The sequence below is a fragment of the Macaca mulatta genome, chromosome 3 (genome assembly GCF_049350105.2).
Source record: "Macaca mulatta isolate MMU2019108-1 chromosome 3, T2T-MMU8v2.0, whole genome shotgun sequence".
NCBI classification, from domain to species: Eukaryota; Metazoa; Chordata; class Mammalia; order Primates; family Cercopithecidae; genus Macaca; species Macaca mulatta.
Window position 1 is genome coordinate 8531093 of NC_133408.1, and position 19775 is coordinate 8550867.

Here is a 19775-nt window from a genome sequence, read left to right on the forward strand (position 1 = left end):
CCCTTAAGAACCAGTTTTATGCCCTTTGGAAACAGCATCACCCCCATTAAGGATGTGGGGTGCAGGGAAGGTGAGGCCGCCAGTGAAGACCTAAGTACACACAGCAGGTGTTGGCTGCAGACAGCCATCTGGGCTGGCCCATGGCCTGCTGCAGTAGAATCTTTTCTGTTCACATAAAAACATGACTGTGTTGGGAGGTCCAGTTTTTTCTCCACCTCAAATGTATACAAGTGTAGCTGCTACAATTAAATCAAAATCATTCTTCTATAACAGCTGATGATACTCGGGCCTCATCAGACTTTTCTCTTATTCTTTGGACTCTGCCATTTTTGATGTGGGAAATTTTTTTATTTCCTTTTGGACTTTCCATCATCCCATAAATGTCCCCCGCCTCTCTCTCTCTTTCTCCCCACCCTACCCCCTAACTGAAGTGGGAGGAAGGGGGGTCCTTGTCACTTCTCTTCACTCTCCCAATCTGCAAAGTACTTGAATTAACCGTGAACTAGTGACTTAGAATCTTAAAGTGTCAAAGCTTCTCTGGCTGGGCTCTCTCTGTTTATCGAAAAGCCTATTTTTCCTGGAAGCTTCAGAGGGCAGGTAAAAAGAGGGGGGAACAAGTTCAGAAGTAAAAACCCACAATGCCAGGAAGTCCTTACAGCTTTAAGCTTCACATTTAATCACTTCCCACAAGGAGGAGCAGGCTGGGTGTGCTCCAGCCTCCGGAAGCTCCAGCAGCCCCAGAGATGAGGGTGGTCTGCTCCCCACACTCCCTGCCCCAGCCCATCCTGGACCTTCTCCTGACACACAGCAAACCACACTTAGCTGTCCATGATGAATCGGAGCCTCTGCCAGACAGCCGGCCAAGCCGACGCTAACCCACCCCACAGCCTGAAATAGAAACTTGCTTGTTTTCCAGTGTGTGACAAAGAGGGAAGGTATTTAATTTTGAAAAGAGCTGAGCCAGCTTTATTGTGGGTCATTTTTTTCTGGGGCAAAATCCTCTCTAGTTTTCTCCCCAGGCTCATCTTCCTTCTGCTCTATGGATTGGCATTTTGGACGGGATGGTTTTCTGGTGTGGGGGGCTGTCACCGGTGCTGCAGGATGTTAGCAGCACCCCTGCCCCTACCTGCCAGATGCCGGCAGCACCCCTGCCCCATTCGTGCCAACCAAAAATGCCTCCAGAAATTGCCAGTGTCCCCTGGGGGAAACAGCAGCCCGCTGTTGAGAAGAACTGGTCTAATTAAACAGCAGAGGAAACAGATTAGTTAGGAAGAATGGGCTGGTGTCCTGGCTCTGCCTCCCCTGCTGGGAATACAGCAGGCTGAGATGTGTGCCTGGTGTCTTATGATGCTGGATGTGAATGGAGGGGCTGCCAAAGAAGGCAGGAGCCTCTTCAGTGGTGTGCAAGGAGGGCAGTGGTGCACGGTAGATTTTATTTATTTAATTTTACTCTTTTGTGACAGACGGGGACTCTACTTTGCCCAGGCTGGCCTTGAACTCCTGGCCTTGAGCCATCCTTCCATCTTAGCCTCCTAAGTAGCTGGCATTACAGGCACATGCCAACACCCCTGGCTTCTTCACTGGGTTTTGAATCAGATAAGTTTTTCCATCGGTTCCCTGAGTGGTTTAGAAGCCCACGCTTGGGGCTGCAGATGAGACCAGAGAGTGTCCTCAGAAGACAGTTGGGACCATCTTCTTGCTTCCCTGTGATGCCCTGTGTTCACACGGAGCATCCCTCCTTCCTTCCCCTGCAGCTGCAAAACACCAGCTGCTCCTCGAATGCTCCTGACCACCTACCCCAGGGCCTTTGCATGTGTTCCCCACACAAAGCTTTCCCCCTGTATTTTCACTTACCTGGCTCCTTTTCCTCACTGAGGCCTTAGCTTGGCACTCCCCGAAGTGGGGGTTCAGGGGGGTTCAGTTGCTCTGCAGCCCGTGACCCACCTGGTGTTCTTTATAGCACCATGTGCTGTGATGGGAAAGCTGGGTTTCTTGCCTGAGGACTGTAGGTCTCAAGGTCCTCAGCACCATGAGAGCAGAGTCTTGTTTGCTGCCAATTCCCAACCTTGAGAACACAGAGCAGAAACTCAATGAACTGTTATTGAATGAATGAAGGAATGAATGATGCAGCCTGTAGTCCCCCTGAAGGATGTGAGTCCAAAGATCAGAGGGGCCCCTTTCAGCCCATTGTTTCTCCCACAACCCTTTGGGCAGGACTGGCTCCCATTAAAAGGCAGACAATTCTTGGGACTCATCGCCCCTTTCTTGGGATTGGTGGAGTGTTGTCTGAGAGGGCAGTGGGCCTCGGCTGCAGGCAAGGGGTTGGGTGACACCATCAGCAGTGGATCTGCAGGAGGGGATATGGAGGCCCCAGCTGGCAGCTTCACTGGCGCCGTCCCTGCTTGTGTCCTCTCATCTTGCTCTTTACAGCCAAGGGAGTTTCCAAAGGTGAGGGAAGTGCTAACACCAGCCCCCGCCCTCCATTCCAGAGCAAGAGACGCCCACCCAAGGGCACCAACCTTCGCCTGCCTTCCATGACCACAAATGGGGGCTTTGTGGAGAGAAGCTCTTCTGTGGCTTATCTTAGGACCTCCGGAAGAAATCTCTTCCTTCTTTCTGCCCAGACTATAGAGAGAGGGCAGAAAAGGAGTGGAGGTGGGGAAGGTGAATAGTGGAGTTGAAGATAGCCATGCCTAAGTGACCTTTCCACCCCATTAGAGGTGTCATCACTGGTGTAATATGGTGCCCAGCCTTGTGTCTCAAGTGGGGGTGGCTCAGCCCTGCTAAACTTCACTGCCTTGCCTCTGGTGTGCATTGTGTTATATGGCGTCTCCCCCAGGTCTGGCCAAAAAGAGAGCTTCCTAATGAGGCATCCTGGAAACTGATGGGAACTGTGTTCTTATCCATCTTCCCCACCTCTTGTGCCCCATCAACTCAGAGTGGCCCAGAAGCCCAAAGCTGAGAGGACGAAGCTCAATGGGGTAAGTTAACATCACTCCAGATCCGCCCCAGTGAAGACAGGGAGAATTGCCTACACGTGAAAAAATGTGACAAACTTATTTGTAAAGCTTATCTGACAGTTTTGTCTATATTTGATACATTCATTCCTCCACAATCTCTGCTTTACCAAAATCCATGTGGGTGCATCATAAAGAGAGATGTTTGATGACCAAGTTGTTCTGGGCAAGTCAAGGTAAACAGATGATAATTACTTCACAGGGATTATTTTTGCAATGTAATGGCTGGTCACTCCCTCGACTGTGTATATCTCTTAACATGTAATTCAGAAACATGGCCTGTGCCTTAGGGAGAGCATGAAGATACACATGAGATGGGCATTCATTACCTGTTTAGTCATGCCAGAGACTCTAAAAAATGACGTTCTTGAAGATCTTTATTCTTGGTGCTTTATTTTTCATTTGAAACTCAAACAGCAGAATACTTCTTTTGAGGTTTGAGTTTAGGCAATTCCTTTTCAAAAGAATACATACACATGGCCAACAAGCATATGAAAAAAAAGCTACACATCACCAATTATTAGAGAAATGCACATCAAAACCACAATGAGATACCATCGCACATCAGTCAGAATGGCTATTACTAAAAAGTCAAAAAATAACAGATGCTGGTGAGGTTATGGAGAGAAAGGAATGCTTCTACACTTTTGGTGGGAGTGTAAATTGGGCCAGCCACTGCGGAAAGCAGCGTGGTGATTCCTTGAAGAGCTAAAAACAGAATAGCCATTCAACTCAGCAATCTCAATACAGGCATATACCCAAAGAAATAGAAATCATTCTGTCATAAAGACATGCACACATATGTTCATTGCAGCACTATTCACCATAGCAGAGATACGGAATCAACCTAAATGCCCATCAGTAATTGACTGGATAAAACATGTGATACACATACACCATGGAATACTATGCAGCCATAAAAAAGAATGAGATCACATTATTTGTAGGAACGTAGATGAAGCTGGAGGCCATTATCCTTAGCAAACTAATACAGGAACAGAAAACCAAATTGTTCTCACTTATAACTGGGAGCTAAATGATGAGAACGCTTAGACACATAGAGGGGAACAACATACACTGGGGCCTACTTGAGGGTGGAGGGTGGGAGGAAGGAGAGGATCAGAAAAAATAACTAATGGGTACTAGGCTTAATACCTGGGTGATGAAACAATCTGTACAATAAACATTTGTAACGCAAGTTTACCTATATAACAAACCTGCACATGTACCCCTGAACTTACATTAAAAAAAAAAAAGAGTTTAGTGCAGTTCATTGTTCTTGAAGAGGCATACATGAAGTCGTTTCTCATGACCAGTACTGCTTCAAGGGTGTTATCAAAAGTACCGAACAACAAAACGCTCCTTAAAAACTTGGGCTTGCCATGCAATTAAAAATGAAAGAGTGGTTTTTAGATTAGGATTAATTTTATGACCAAATAGAGGGTCGAGCTACTTTGAACATGCTGCAGTTGACAGTTTATTACACAAGAACAAAGGCGCCGGTGCGTAAAACTTAGGTAACAGCTACAATAACTTAAAACAAATCTCAGGGGCCACCACATTTCTACAGTTGAGACTTTTTTCCCAAGAAGGGAGGCTGCACCTGCCCCCTGCCAAGACAGTCTTGCGTGGCCCTAAGAAAACCACCTAACTCAGTTGGAACGGTACCAGTTTTGTGATTAAAGTAGGGCTTGGGTCCAGCCAAACATTCGTTTGGAAGAATGAGTAACTAGGCTGTTTCAGGAGCAGCAGTGTTGGTAAGATCAAAACCAGGGCGGGGAAGAAGCCCCGGGCCACTCGTATTTCTAAAAGTGTCTTCCCAGAGTCCTCAAGGTATATTCCTGCTGGGAACAAGTATCAGAATTTTATTCCTTTTTAAGGCTGAATACTATTCCATGTTTTTGTTATTCATTCATCAGTCATTGGACATTTGGGTAAAAACAGAACTTTTTATCTTACTAGCTCGTATATGAACAAGCTCAAGTCTTGTTCATATATGAGCTAGTAATATTTTAAAAAGTCAGTTTCTTCTTTAGAATAAGAGCATTTTAAGCAACTTCACTGACGAAAATTGCCCAACCTCTTTAATCGTGTGGGGAAGAATAGATGATAAAATACAAAAGTCAGTGGGCAACAGCATGTATTTAAATCACAGCAAACATGTAAATAGGAGTATCATTCCTCCCCTACTCCTCCACCTCAGGTTTTTTTTGTTGCTGTTCTGGAAAAATATTCGGGGTACAAAGATTGCATTTCAAAAATAGAATTTATGAGCCTAATCATCTTAACAGGGAACATAAATGCCAAAACAGCCTCTGTGAGTCATTTCTTGGATTCTGAAAGGAATTCATTTCAAACAGGAGTTTTCTCATCTTTGAGGTTTGTTTTAAGAAGTTCCAAAAGCAAATAGCAAAATAACAAAACGCCTGGAGCTGCAGATCTCGAAGCACCCTTCAAAATAGCAGCCCTGGTGTCAGACATCTGGGGCTGGCTCTGGGCTGGAGGGGTCTGCATTCCTCTCCTAGGTCTGTGGACCATGAGAAGATCATTCCATTTAAGAAACCATGATGCTAAGGAAGGGGTGGGGGTTCTGGGGAATGGGAGCATGAGAAAGAAAACCAAAGGATCTTTGAGATTTTTAAAAGCAATGACTGTATTTTGGAAAGGAATCCCACACAGGAGCACCAAGGTGATTCTGCTGACTTCTCTTTTTAAACGTTCTGTGTTTACTCAACTGTCCATGCCTGAATTGTCTCCCTAGCTCATTTTTTGCACCCCCTGTTTCTGGGGAACAAAACCTCCTGGTCAAGAATCATCAAGCCCCTGGCTACACTACCACAAACACTCCAGTAAATCAGGTGAACGCCCACCCGGGGCTCCAGAGCCTACACACACAGAACATTTGTACTTTAGTGACTTCCACCTTGAAGATCTACATGGGCCAAGAGTGATGCTGACATTAGCTGCTGCTTTTTCCATGATCAAGTGGGTTCAGTGATCAAATAAGTTAGGAGCCTGGGCAACATAGTGAGACCCCATTACTACAAATAATACAAAAATTAGCTAGGTGTGGTGGCGTGTGCCTCTAGCCCCAGTTACTTGGGAGGCTGAGGAAGGAGGATCACTGGAGCCCAGAAAGCAGAGGTTGCAGTGAGCTGAGATTGTGCCACTGCACACCAGCCTGGGTGCTAGAGTAAGACCCTGTCTCAAAAAACGAACACACACACACACACACACACAAACACACACACAAAAAACGGAAATACTGGGCTAACCGATGACAAATAAGTATATCTATTGCACGCATTACCAAAAATTTAATGTGTATTGGGAGTCTTCAGGGGATGAATAAGAGATGACACATTTTCCAAAGGTATTTAACAATCAAATGCTCTTAGTAAGAAGCATCTCCCTGGAACAGTGTCCTCCGAACACACTTAGAAAAGCCCAGTTTAGACACCTGTTAAATTCAGCAATTTAATATGGCGGCCAACACATTGTAGGCCATCAACACAATATTAATAGTGTTCCAGGGACCACATATTTTGTGCACCAATAACCCAAGTCTCTCTTTCCTACTCCACTCTCAGGGTCTCCCCATTCTGTAATCCCAGCTTGGTCTTGATTTTTTGGTACAGGGAAAGGAGAGAGGGTCCTAGGAAGGAAGAAACTGGTGGGATTTTCCATGGGAAGGTTTGAGAACTACTGCTGCATCAAGAGGGAGAGAGAAAGCAAGAGGGTGTCCCAGGAGAATGTGGCAGAATTTGTTTGGAGAAAAGAGTATGAGAACTGAAATGTGAGATGCAGAAAGAAGGACGAAGAAGAAAGGTGGGAAGAAGTCGAGCTGGGTGTGGGATGGAATCTTCCTCTGGCCTTTCTGAGCACCTTCAGTGGTGGCTTAATTTGCCCTTTGCTTTCCTTTTTGGCTGCTGCGTGTTTGGATTTTGAATCAGCTACTGTGCCATGGCTGACTTCAGGGTGCCAGCAAACCAACCTGACTTAATGCAGGTTCGTGGGTAATAATGCCAACCATTTACCATATTCTTGTCATTATTCACCCATAGATCTTCTCATTTGCTATCCCTAGGAGGGAATATTGAAATTGGAACCATAGCACTTGGGTATATCGGGTTGGAAAAGACAGTTCAACAGATGGCTGGTCACCTTGATTGAGTAGAATGCCACTGGAAGACCCCAAATCTCTAAACCATAGTGAAGAATTGCCCAAGGGAAGCAAAACCCAATCAATTCAAGGGGTTCCCCTTTCCAGGGTCTTGGACAGTGAGGTGAGTGTGTGTTTCTAGCAGGTGAAGCTGACGCATGGCATCCAGGAGGTCTCTGCTCAACTCGAAGAAACTGAATGAGTGCATTTTGTTTCCTGCTTATAATTTCCACTTAAAGCACCTCTGTAGTTGACCTCAAGGCCTGCTTTGATATCAATCTCCAAAGCACAAAAGGAATCATTTTGCACTTTTTTTCTTCAGGGGACTTACAAATGAGGGATCTGATAAGCACAGTTGATGATTAAACCTAATAAGCTGGCTGCCGGAGTGCTTTGATTTACTTTGACAAAGGTTCTTTGAGCTTGGTTGAAAACCTGAATCAGTTTGTTTGTTTTTGTTTGTCTCTGGCTTTTCTGTTGAAGACCTTGATTTAAGTCTTAAAAGCAGTATTTTTTTTTTTTTTAACCAGAAAGTTCTGCAGGTTGAGAGGACTGTCCTTGGTATACCCTGCTGAGTGGTCTGAATGGAGTCCTCTGTGATCACCAGCCACCCTGGGGAGCTACTGAGTGATGGTGCCAGCCAAGGACATTTAGGGAAATGGTTTATGTATGATGTAACTTTCTTTTTTTATTTTATTTTATTTTATTTTATTTTATTTTATTATTTTTTTTAAAATTTATTTATTATTATTATACTTTAAGTTGTAGGGTACATGTGCATAATGTGCAGGTTTGTTACATATGTATACTTGTGCCATGTTGGTGTGCTACACCCATCAACTCGTCATTTACATCAGGTATAACTCCCAATGCAATCTCTCCCCCCTCCCCCCTCCCCATGATAGGCCCCTGTGTGTGATGTTCCCCTTCCTGAGTCCAAGTGATCTCATTGTTCAGTTCCCACCTATGAGTGAGAACATGCGGTGTTTGGTTTTCTGTTCTTGTGATAGTTTGCTAAGAATGATGGTTTCCAGCTGCATCCACGTCCCTACAAAGGACACAAACTCATCCTTTTTGATGGCTGCATAGTATTCCATGGTGTATATGTGCCACATTTTCTTAATCCAATCTGTCACTGATGGACATTTGGGTTGATTCCAAGTCTTTGCTATTGTGAATAGTGCTGCAATAAACATACGTGTGCATGTGTCTTTATAGCAGCATAATTTATAATCCTTTGGGTATATACCCAGTAATGGGATGGCTGGGTCATATGGTACATCTACTTCTAGATCCTTGAGGAATCGCCATACTGTTTTCCATAATGGTTGAACTAGTTTACAATCCCACCAACAGTGTAAAAGTGTTCCTATTTCTCCACATCCTCTCCAGCACCTGTTGTTTCCTGACTTTTTAATGATCGCCATTCTAACTGGTGTGAGATGGTATCTCATTGTGGTTTTGATTTGCATTTCTCTGATGGCCAGTGATGATGAGCATTTTTTCATGTGTCTGTTGGCTGTATGAATGTCTTCTTTTGAGAAATGTCTGTTCATATCCTTTGCCCACTTTTTGATGGGGTTGTTTGTTTTTTTTCTTGTAAATTTGTTTGAGTTCTTTGTAGGTTCTGGATATTAGCCCTTTGTCAGATGAGTAGATTGCAAAAATTTTCTCCCATTCTGTAGGTTGCCTGTTCACTCTGATGGTAGTTTCTTTTGCTGTGCAGAAGCTCTTTAGTTTAATGAGATCCCATTTGTCAGTTTTGGCTTTTGCTGCCGTTGCTTTTGGTGTTTTAGACATGAAGTCTTTGCCCATGCCTATGTTCTGAATGGTACTACCTAGGTTTTCCTCTAGGATTTTTATGGTATTAGGTCTAACATTTAAGTCTCTAATCCATCTTGAATTAATTTTCGTATAAGGAGTAAGGAAAGGATCCAGTTTCAGCTTTCTACTTATGGCTAGCCAATTTTCCCAGCACCATTTATTAAATAGGGAATCCTTTCCCCATTTCTTGTTTCTCTCAGGTTTGTCAAAGATCAGATGGCTGTAGATGTGTGGTATTTTTTCTGAGGACTCTGTTCTGTTCCATTGGTCTATATCTCTGTTTTGGTACCAGTACCATGCTGTTTTGGTTACTGTAGCCTTGTAGTATAGTTTGAAGTCAGGTAGCGTGATGCCTCCAGCTTTGTTCTTTTGACTTAGGATTGTCTTGGAGATGCGGGCTCTTTTTTGGTTCCATATGAACTTTAAAGCAGTTTTTTCCAATTCCAATTTTTGAGACGGAGTCTCGCTCTGTCGCCCAGGCTGGAGTGCAGTGGCGTGATCTCGGCTCACTGCAAGCTCCGCCTCCTGGGTTTACGCCATTCTCCTGCCTCAGCCTCCCGAGTAGCTGGGACTACAGGCGCCCGCCACCTCGCCCGGCTAGTTTTTTTTTTTGTATTTTTTAGTAGAGACGGGGTTTCAGTGTGTTAGCCAGGATGGTCTCGATCTCCTGACCTCGTGATCCGCCCGTCTCGGCCTCCCAAAGTGCTGGGATTACAGGCTTGAGCCACCGCGCCCGGCCGTATGATGTAACTTTCAATACTTGTATTATTTTCTAATTGTGAATTAGAATAGGTTAAAAAAATAAAGGGGTGCAGGAGAGGAAGAGGAGCCTTGAGGTGAAGCCACAGTCAGTTTTGCCTCTCAGTTTGGGTTGGATTTGGGTCCCTGGGCAAGACTGGCACCTTCATGTGCATATCAAACAGCCAGCGTTGACGTCTCTGATTCTTCTTCCATTATTTACTCATTGGTTCATTCACTTCACAAAGTTGTCTGGTGCCACGTTCAGCAGCAGCTCAGAGACTCATTTGGGAGCTTTTGGAGTAACCTTTATGGGCCACCCCCCGCCCCCAACCCCAGAGACTGACTCAACCAGCCCAAATGCTTTTCAAATTCAAAGTCTAACTTTCTTTTGTGATTTAGACACGGCTAGGAAAAAAAATCAACCCGTATAGAAATATTTTATTGTGGAAAACAAGAGTTCTCTGCCCTGGTCACCCCACCCCAGGTTAGCTTCACAGAAATCACCATTTTAAATTAAATCTTGTAACTATTTCTGCTTTTAGTTCTGATGGCAATCCACCCCAGGTTGCTAAGTAATGTATGTATACCGCTTCAAAAATACCCATTTTTGGCATTATCGGTAGATTTCTGCCATGAGAAATGAAGATTTGTTCCCTCCTCCCTCCTGCTAATATACTGCTTAGGCTATTGCTATTTTGATCTCTTAGGCGGCTGTTTTATAAGTTTAAATAACAAGCCTTTATTTGAAGCTTCTTAAAGTGTTTCTTAGACCCTCAGGTTGAAAGAGAATAATGTTAGGCCAGGCGCAGTGGCTCACGCCTGTAATCTCAGCACTTTGGGAGGCCGAGATAGGTGGATGACCTGAGGTCAGGAGTTCCAGACCAGCCTGACTAACATGGAGAAACCCTGTCTCTACTAAAAATACAAAATTAGCTGGGCATGGTGCTGCATGCCTGTAATCCCAGCTACTCAGGAGGCTGAGGCGGAAGAATCACTTGAACCCAGGAGGTGGAGGTTGCGGTGAGCTGAGATCTCACAATTGCACTCCTGGGCAACAAGAGTGAAACTCCATCTCAAAAAAAAAAGAAAGAAAGAAAAAAGAAAAAAAGAATAATATTAATGCCCCTTTCTCCCCCTCACCCCCGTGGTGCAGGCTGGCTGGGGCTCCGGGTCAACTCTCCCTGCTCTCCTCTGTAGAAGCCAGACACTTTCCCTCTCTCCCCTCACCTAGAGGAACCAGTTTAGGACCAGTCACATACTGGACTGTGGATCTTCAGAATCTGGTCTTTGGCAATTTGGAAAGGCCTGGAATATGCCTTTTTAGCAGATGACTGTGATGCAGGTGGTCTGAGAATGCACTCTAAATCTTGTAAGACAGGTGACGTGAAATGGCGGTTCTAGTCTATGCAAGGGCAGCATGAACACAGAAAGTGGAAATGGGGGACCAATTCTGCAGCCAAGAGACATTAAAGCTCAAAGCTATAATCAGAAGCTAGAATTCATTCATTCAACAAATGTTGACTGAGCAAGCTCTTACTGTGTGTAATGCCTTTTTTATTATAGTTTTTGCACCCCCTGCCCACCCCTTTTCAGGTGCTTTGCCAGATTTCTAACTCCAGGGGTATTTATTCAGTGTATTGTTTCAAGAAAAGGAAGGTCTTCACAAATAGGTGCAACGGGCCACAGCCTGCCTAGGCAGACGCTTGCAAGCACCTCTGATAAAGAAGCCAAAAAACATGGGAGGACATTTGTTTCTTTCAGATTTTCATCTACAGATGGGGAAGAGATAAGGGTAGCTCCATTCTAAGTTCTTTGTGTTTGGTTAAAATAGGCTCAGTTATTTCCTTCCTTCCTTCCTTCCTTCCTTCCTTCCTTCCTTCCTTCCTTCCTTCCTTCCTTCCTTCCTTCCTTCCTTCCCTCCCTCCCTCCCTCCCTCCTTCCTTCCTTCCTTCCCCTTCCTCCCATCCTTCTTCCCTCCCTCCCATCCTTCCTCCCTCCCTCCTTCCTTCTCTCCTTCCTTCCCTCCCTCCTTCCTTTCTTCCTTCCTTCCTTTCCTTCCTTCCTTCCCTCCCTCTTTCCTTCCTTCCCTCCTTCCTTCCTTCCTTCCTTCCCTCCCTCCCTCCCTCCTTCCTTCCTTCCCTCCTTCCTTCCCTCTTTCTTTCCTTCCTTCCCCTCCCTCCCATCCTTTCTCCCTCCCTCCCATCCTTTCTCCCTCCCTCCCATCCTTCCTCTCTTCCTCCCTTCCTTCCTCTCTTCCTCCCTTCCTTTCTTCCTACCTTCCTCCCATCCTTCTCCCTTTCTCCTTCCATCCCTCTCTTCCCCCTTTTTCTTTTATCAATCCTTATTTCTAACTAAAAGACCAATAAAACAAAACAAACAAAAAACCCCATAAATTTCAATAACCTTATAGGCATGCCTTCAATTAGCTCAATAAGTAACCAGATCATCATTTGATTTTTCTAAGGTACATAGAATTGTATTGTGGAAAAACAAATCCAAGGGCAAAGAGAATGCCTACTGTGGCTCAGTGTTTGGCAGCAGCATCTCATTTAATCTTTACAGCAAACCTACCAGGGAGCTGCCATTACTATTGTTTGTTTAGAGATGGGGACAGGAGTCTAGAAGGGGTTAATCAGCCTGAGGTCCTTTGGTGGATAGATGACAGAAGCAGATTTGAACTCCTGGGCTCTTGATACTACAGTCGGCTGCCACTGATTAAAAATACCAATTCACACCTTTTAACAAGAATGCAAGATTGACTTGGCTGTGCAAAATGTGCATTTACCTTGTGCCAATAAAGAGTTCACCTAAGTCGTCCAACCTAGCATTTAAGTCACTTGACCTAAATACAATGCGCCCACTTCAACTGTCCTTGAAAACGACATGTCTACCCTGAGTTTGTGCCTGGTACTACAATGTCCATAGCAGCATTTAGGAAATGGTTTTAGTTACAAATCCCAGTTTTAGGAAAAATGAAGATGGATAAGCTTTCCAATGAAGGGCTCAGGACAAAGTTGAGGGTCCTGCTCGTTCTCTCTTCTGAAGTTGTTCCCTTCCGAGGGTGTATTTCTTATAGCTGCTTCTGTTTCTCTGTGTCTTTTTGGCTTCAGATTTTTAAAATCTTCTCTTTAATCCCTGAAAACAAAAGGTGAGGGTATGTCTCTGTGCTCGTAGCATGTGTCCAAATAATCACCGAGACGAGCAGCTTGCTCAAGCTATGAGTGAAGAAGTCAGGCTGGTCTGTGTTGCCCTTGGCTTTGGGTTGGACAGTTCCTCTTTTAAACCTCTTCCTAGGTGTTGGGATCCCAGGCAGCGATGGGGTCAGAGAAAGCTGCCTCTAAGAGTCAGGTTCTTCTCCACATTCAGACAATGAGTGAAGCAAATCTTTCTAGTTCTAAAGGCCAAGCTTTCAGAAACCAAGCTGTGCTGTATGTGAGCCCTTTCACCATGGGAGGAATGCCTGCTTCCAAATAGGGGTTTGAGGAGGAAAGAGATTCAGCTCCGGACCAGCCATTTTTTTGGGAGGAAATAGATATATATAAAAAATATATAATATATAAATATGTATATGCATGTGTATACATATGTGTACACACACACATACACATATAGAAATACAGGACATCAAAGCTCATTCATTTGGGAAGAACTTTCCCTTTGCCATTCCATTAGCATAAAAACAAGCTCCCTGTTGGCTGGTGAGTTCATACTGTGTGTGAACTTTGAGATACAGAAGGATTCATCCGTGTGATGCATTACAGAGATCTTGCCTGGGAGTGAGGACTGTTGATATTGTAAAAACGCATCACTCCTAGAAGGGAGGAATGAAGGAACTCGGTCCAAGGGCCTCTCTGAGACCCCTTCTCCCTTCTCTGTCAGCACAGGAAAAAGAGGGTGGAGGGGCTGCTGCCCCAGGAAGGCTGGACCCACCCTTCCTCACAAGCACGCCTGCTGCCTGTTCAGCTTGGCTCTCTGGGTGACAGGCAGAAGGTAACATGATGCCACCAGCCACCCACCCTCTCTTCCTCCTTCCTTAACCCTTCAGCATCTGGAGAGCTGGTCCTTGACTTCCGACCTCACTTGACATCTTCCCTGAGACAGAAGCAGGTTCCTTGGCTGGGTCATCTGGGACACAGTGGCCCTCGCCCCTCCTTGAATTTGCCCTGTGCCCTGAGGTGAGCGTTGACCTCTCCTCTCTGACAGGGAGAACCAAGCTGCCGCCCCAGCTGCCTCAGAGGTGTGGGCGGCTTAATGAGTCAATGCTGGTGAAGTTCTTTGAAGACACACAGTGCTCTGTGAAAGCTGGCTCCCATCTTGCTAACAGTGGCGCTCCCTGAGCTCTGGCCCTTCTGGTAGAGAGTGGGCTCCCGCTGTCCTTCTTCTTTATGGATGCCTCATTGGCTCCACGATGCAAACAGCTCTTCTCACTTACATTCTCCATGGGCGAGAACGCATGAGGAGAGACAGAGATGGGGAGAGAGAGAGAGGGGTGTGTGGTATGTGTTTTTTGTGTTGTATGTTGTGTGTGTTGTGTGTGGCGTATGTTGTTGTATGTGGTGTATGTTGTGTATGGTTTGTGTGTTGTATGTTTTGTGGTGTGCATGGTTTGTTGTATTGTCTGTAGTGTGTGTTGTGTTATATATTGTATGTTGTGTTGTCTGTAGTGTGTGTGTGTTGTTTTTTGTGTTATATGTGTTGTGTATTGTGTGTAGTATATTGTGTGCTGTTTGTAGTGTGTGTTGTATATTGTGTGTGGTCAGTTGTGTGTGTTGTATGTATTGTATGTTGTTTGTGTTGTCTGTTGTGTGTGTTGTATGTGTTGTGTGTTGTCTGTTGTGTGTATGTGTTGTGTGTTTGTGTTGTATGTGTTTGTGTTGTCTGTTGTGTGTTGTGTGTATGTGTTGTGTGTGTTGTATGTGTTGTGTGTTGTCTGTTGTGTGTATGTGTTGTGTTTGTGTTGTATGTGTTGTGTGTGTTGTCTGTTGTGTGTATGTGTTGTGTGTTTGTGTTGTATGTGTTGTGTCTTTTTGTTGTCTGTTGTGTGTTTGTGTTGGATGTGTTGTGTGTTGTCTGTTGTGTGTATGTGTTGTGTGTATGTGTTTGTGTTGTATGTGTTGTGTGTTGTCTGTTGTATGTTGTGTGTATGTGTTGTGTGTGTTGTATGTGTTGTGTGTTTGTGTTGTCTGTTGTGTGTGTTGTATGTGTTGTGTGTGTTGTCTGTTGTGTGTGTGTTGTGTGTATGTGTTGTGTGTGTTGTATGTGTTGTGTGTGTTGTCTGTTGTGTGTGTGTTGTGTGTATGTGTTGTGTGTGTTGTATGTGTTGTGTGTGTTGTCTGTTGTGTGTTGTGTGTATGTGTTGTGTGTGTCGTATGTGTTGTGTGTTGTCTGTTGTGTGTGTGTTGTGTGTATGTGTTGTGTTTGTGTTGTATGTGTTGTGTGTGTTGTATGTGTTGTGTGTGTTGTCTGTTGTATGTTGTGTGTATGTGCTGTGTGTTGTGCGCGGTGCATGTTTGCCCTCCCTGGCAGCAGGGCTACCTGGCTGCTGTGCTCACTGCCCTGGGCGGTGGGCGGAGCGGTCCCTGGTGGGCGGGGACAGGGCTCTCCCGCAGGTGACTCTTGCGCAGCCTGAACTTTTGTTCTGGGAACGCCACCCACGCTCCCTGGCAGGCCGCCAGAGCCAGAGCCGCACGCCCACGCGGGAATCAGTCAGGCCGACATGAAAGCAATGCGCTTCCAACTGGCAGAGGATTTAATTTTTTTTTTTTTCTGAAACAGCCCCAGTCGCTTCTCTTCTCCACGGTGATTTCTGCATACTTTATCGGAACCCCCTCCCCATCGCTGTCCAGTTTCTGGCTCCTCTTCCTGCCCGCGCTCTGAGGCCAGCTGGGGTCCCCCCAGGTGACTGCTTATCGCTGGACCCTGACGCTGTGCCGCACCCGAATTCCTCCGAATGGAGCCTTGGCCAGAGCAAGGCGTGCCGTGTAGAGGAGTGGATCTGAGCCTGGCAGGAGATCGCTAAGACCTTTGTCCTTCACACAAACACGGAAACACGGGGCGGGTGCTGAAGAGCCAAGCAAGTGTCCCCCATTTCCTTCCAAGGCAGAGCAGTAGCCCAGGGAGGCCCAGTTCCCATCGCGGCTCCAGGTGAAGGGCGGAAGAGTGGGGGAGGTCCCAGGACCGCAGCCCAGGGGACACTCAGAATGCGCTAGGAAGGACATGGCAGGCAGGCCCTGTAGGTGGAAAAGCAACCCCCAGCTGCCCAGAGAGTGGCCCCTCCAGGCCCTCCCCGCCGTATGCAAAGCTCTTCAGCTGGGAGCAGAGGAAAGGGTTTGTTCTTGACCTCCTTCGTTTCCCTTCTTCTCCACTGTCCACGAGTGAGCTGGAAGACAGACTGATGTTGTTGTTAAAAATGAAGGTATAATTCACATGCCATAAAATTCACCATTTTAACCATTTTAAGGTGTACAATTCAGTGGTTTTGAGTGCGTTACATTGTTGGGCAACCATCATCATGGTCTAATTCCAGAACATTTGTCACTCCAAAAAGAAATCTTGTACCCATTAGCAGTCACTCCCCATGTCCCTCTACCCCCCAGACCCTGGCACCCACGAAGGTGCTTTCTGTGTTTGGAGGGATCTGCCTATTGTGGCAAATCCTCTAAATGGAATCATGCAATATGTGGTCTTCTGCCACTGGCTTATTTCACTGACCATAATTTTTCAAGGTTCACCCACGTTGTAGCATGCGTCAGTGCTGCATTCCTTTTCATGGCTGGACCGTATTTCATTGTATGTCTGGACCACATTGTTTCTCTAGTCGTCAGTTGATTACTTGCTTTTCAGGGCCCACTTAGCCTTTCTTCCCAAGGGCAGGGGCTCTGTTGTCCTCTGTTTTGGAATCTTCCAGCAGACTGGATGCAGTGTACCAGTGGTTTCCTTGCTGGGCAAATAACCGAAGGGTCCTTGGGTATGGGAATCTCTGAGTCCTGATCTTTGGCTCTACTGCAGACAAGATCACTGTATAATCTTTTAGCAGCCCCTTTACCTCACCTGGCCTCAATTTCTTCATCTGAAATATGAAGGGCTTGAAGCAGATGGTCTCTAACACTTCTCCTGGCCCAACACTTTAAGATGTTTCAGCAAAGCTGTGAACAAGCAGCCTTCTGTGACCTTTCTGAACAAGGCAGAGGGAAGCAAGCTGTAGGCTGACATGGTTAGGTGATTCCATAACAAAATTGCTCTGTAAACAATAATGTGGATCAATCAACAGAAGGCATTTGCAACAGGTTCCCAGATGACAGAAAACTATAGGAATGATGGGGCAGATTAAAACAGAGAAATGTAACAGGGACAAATGTAAAAGTCGGACATTTTGCTCCGAAGCTCAACAAAACAGCTACCTGCTTGGGGGCAGGGGTGGATGTGTCCAGGCAGTGTCCTTTATAAGAGTTTTGGTTGACTCCAAATGAACCTCATTATGAGTCACCATAGGGACAGGCTGCCAAAAGGCCAATGTGACTTTAGACTAAATCAATAGAGGTCTACTGGCTGAAACAAGGGAGGTGACATTATTGAATCCACCCCTGGTGTATGTAGCTGCTACATTCTGAGAAGGAGGCCCCCAGTAGGAAAAGCTAGAGGGAGGATGGATGAGACATGAAGAGTTCCAGAACCATGGTTTGGTAGTAGGAGGGGATCAGGGTCTGGGTCTCTAAAAGACAGGACAGAGAGAGCTGTTCACATCTGTGAAGGAACATGGCATGAGAAGGGGAGTGGACTTCCACCATGAGGACCTGCAGGATGACTGGGGCTGGAAGGTGGTCAGTTGGGACCCAGGACCAGGAAGAACTTCGCAGCAACAAAAGTCACAGAAAATGGAAAAACCTCCTGGTGAAGAACACAGACAGATACGGGGGACACGGGGCTCCACTCATGAGGGGCGTGACCGGGGAGACCAAATCACAACTTCGAGAGTCGTTTTCATCTTTGAAATAAAATGAACCGGGCTTAGATGGGATGGGGCAGGGAGATGAGGAGGGACCAATCACAGAATAGTCGTAGGTACGAGGGGTCAGCCTTCACTGGGTCCTGCCAGCAAAAGAATGGCTGCCCCTGTCCCAGTTTAGGGTTTAAATGCAAACTCTAAGTGTTTAGTACCTGAAACTCCCAGAGGTAAATGACTTTCTGAGGCAATTGTGCACTAATCTGAGGCAATCAGCTATCTCTAAATCCACCTAAGCCCTCATTTGAATCAGATCGGTGATTCACAGCAATTTGATGTCACTTTGAAAGCTGGTTTGTTGCCAAAACACCAGCCTGGTGCCCTTGATGACAGCCAGGCACAGGGCTGGGTTCTGCCTGGAATTGAAGAGGCTGGTGGGTGGGGGTGTCTTTTGCACCTTAACAATTTTGACAGGAGGGAAGGGAGCCCTGTGGCTGCTTTTTGGTCTTAAGTCAAAAGGTCTTTGGTCTTCGGTCACCTAATTTAGCACAGATGCCTCTTTCTTCATCTGGGTAAGCCTTGGGCTTTCTTCCGCAGGTGAAGTGTGCGGCCAGTGAGTCAGATGACCTGCCCCTTCTGGAGGTGGCTGGTGCCATTCTCAATGTCAGTGGTCGCTTCTTACAGATCCCGATGGATTCAGGCCTCAGGTGGCCAAACAGGGCATCCCATGGCCCTGGCCAGGTTCTGTAGAGGCAAATGCTCAAAAGGGAGTGTCTCTGACACCATTGTCCGTGCTCCTCCCTGTCTTGCTTGATGTCAACAGAAGACAGGACCCAGCGGGGCCTGAGCGACAAGTGTGGCTGCTTATGGGAAGCAGGGCTTGCTCTGGGAGAACTGCGTCTCAAAGGACTGACACCTACAGGAATTATATGCTGTCGTCTCTGGAAGTCTGCGGATGCCTGGTCCTTAGGGTGAAAAGCAGCCGGGGAAGCTGGAGCCACACATTCCAAAGGGCTTGACGGACAAAAGCACCCTGAATTTAGGAAACAAAAGACAGGCGGAGGAGGAAGCATCCAGCAACCCCCTTGTAATCTCAGAAGACTGACTCACACCTGTGCCGGCCACAGGGCTGCCACGGTACATGGCTCAAGGAAGCCCAGGCTCTCCCGGGAGGTTCTAGCCATTGTTGAGCCCCTGAAGGAAATGTGTCAGGCCCGCCCTGCCTCGTTTTCTTGGTTTAGCAGGCTGGAGCTAGCTGTAAATGCTGGTCAATTCCAGTTGCCAGACACAGGCCTCACCATGATTGTAGCAGCAGCCTGGGTGATCTCAGAGCCCCATCCCCTCATCTGTCACGGGAGAACTTGGCCCTGGAGCACACTCCAGATATCTCGCTCAGAATGCAGCTCCCATGGGCGTCCAACACACAGTTCATGTTCCTGACTGTCGGCTTTGGGACACTGTGTTGGCTTTGGGACACTCTGTTGGCTTTGGGACACTCTGTTGGCTTTGGGACACTTCCAGGATGTTCCTGCAAGCTACTCACTGTGGCCCTCAGCATCTGACCTGTCCAGAACTGCTGGTCTGCAGCGGGGCCTGTTCTTGGGGGTTCCTGGGGACCCCCACCCCAGGGACCACCCAGTGGCTGAGGGAGGGAGAATCGCTCATGAACTGTGGATGATGCCAGCACAATGTCAGATGTCATCACCCCGCATGACCTAGGTACTCACCTAAACATCAGCACAGAATTTTGGGTGAGGGGGTCTTTCTGGCCACCCTTTCACTCCTCAGAAACTTCTACTGCTTGGTGCTCCTTCCTCAACTTGTCCCAGAAACGGTGGCGTCAACTAAAGGGAAAGTGGGAAGACAGGTGCCTTCTGCAGGGATCTGGCGTTGGAACCTCCGGCCGGAACGTTGAAGCGCTGCTGTCACAATCACCTCATTCTGTCCCAGGACTTCCTCTTCAGCCTTCTCCAAGTCCGTTTCTGAGCTTTGTACCCTGTTCCCACTTCCCATAGCCTTTTTCCTCCTGCTGAGATAGGAGAACCGCCAGGAATGTAAACTCAATCTTCTCCTCCTTTGGGGACTATGC

The 19775-nt window shown here is 46.5% G+C and overlaps 2 long non-coding RNA genes across 2 annotated transcripts; one reads left to right on the forward strand and one right to left on the reverse strand.

Moving 5' to 3' along the window:
• Positions 1-699: 699 nt before the first annotated feature.
• LOC144339653 (uncharacterized) lies at positions 700-16197 on the forward strand. The gene is made up of 3 exons (XR_013414910.1): positions 700-935; positions 2840-2981; positions 15520-16197. It is a non-coding gene; the product is annotated as an uncharacterized LOC144339653 (long non-coding RNA).
• On the reverse strand, positions 15489-19643 carry LOC106997241 (uncharacterized). The gene is made up of 2 exons (XR_003727868.2): positions 19414-19643; positions 15489-18719 (listed from the first exon to the last, which is right to left on the reverse strand). It is a non-coding gene; the product is annotated as an uncharacterized LOC106997241 (long non-coding RNA).
• Positions 19644-19775: the final 132 nt, after the last annotated feature.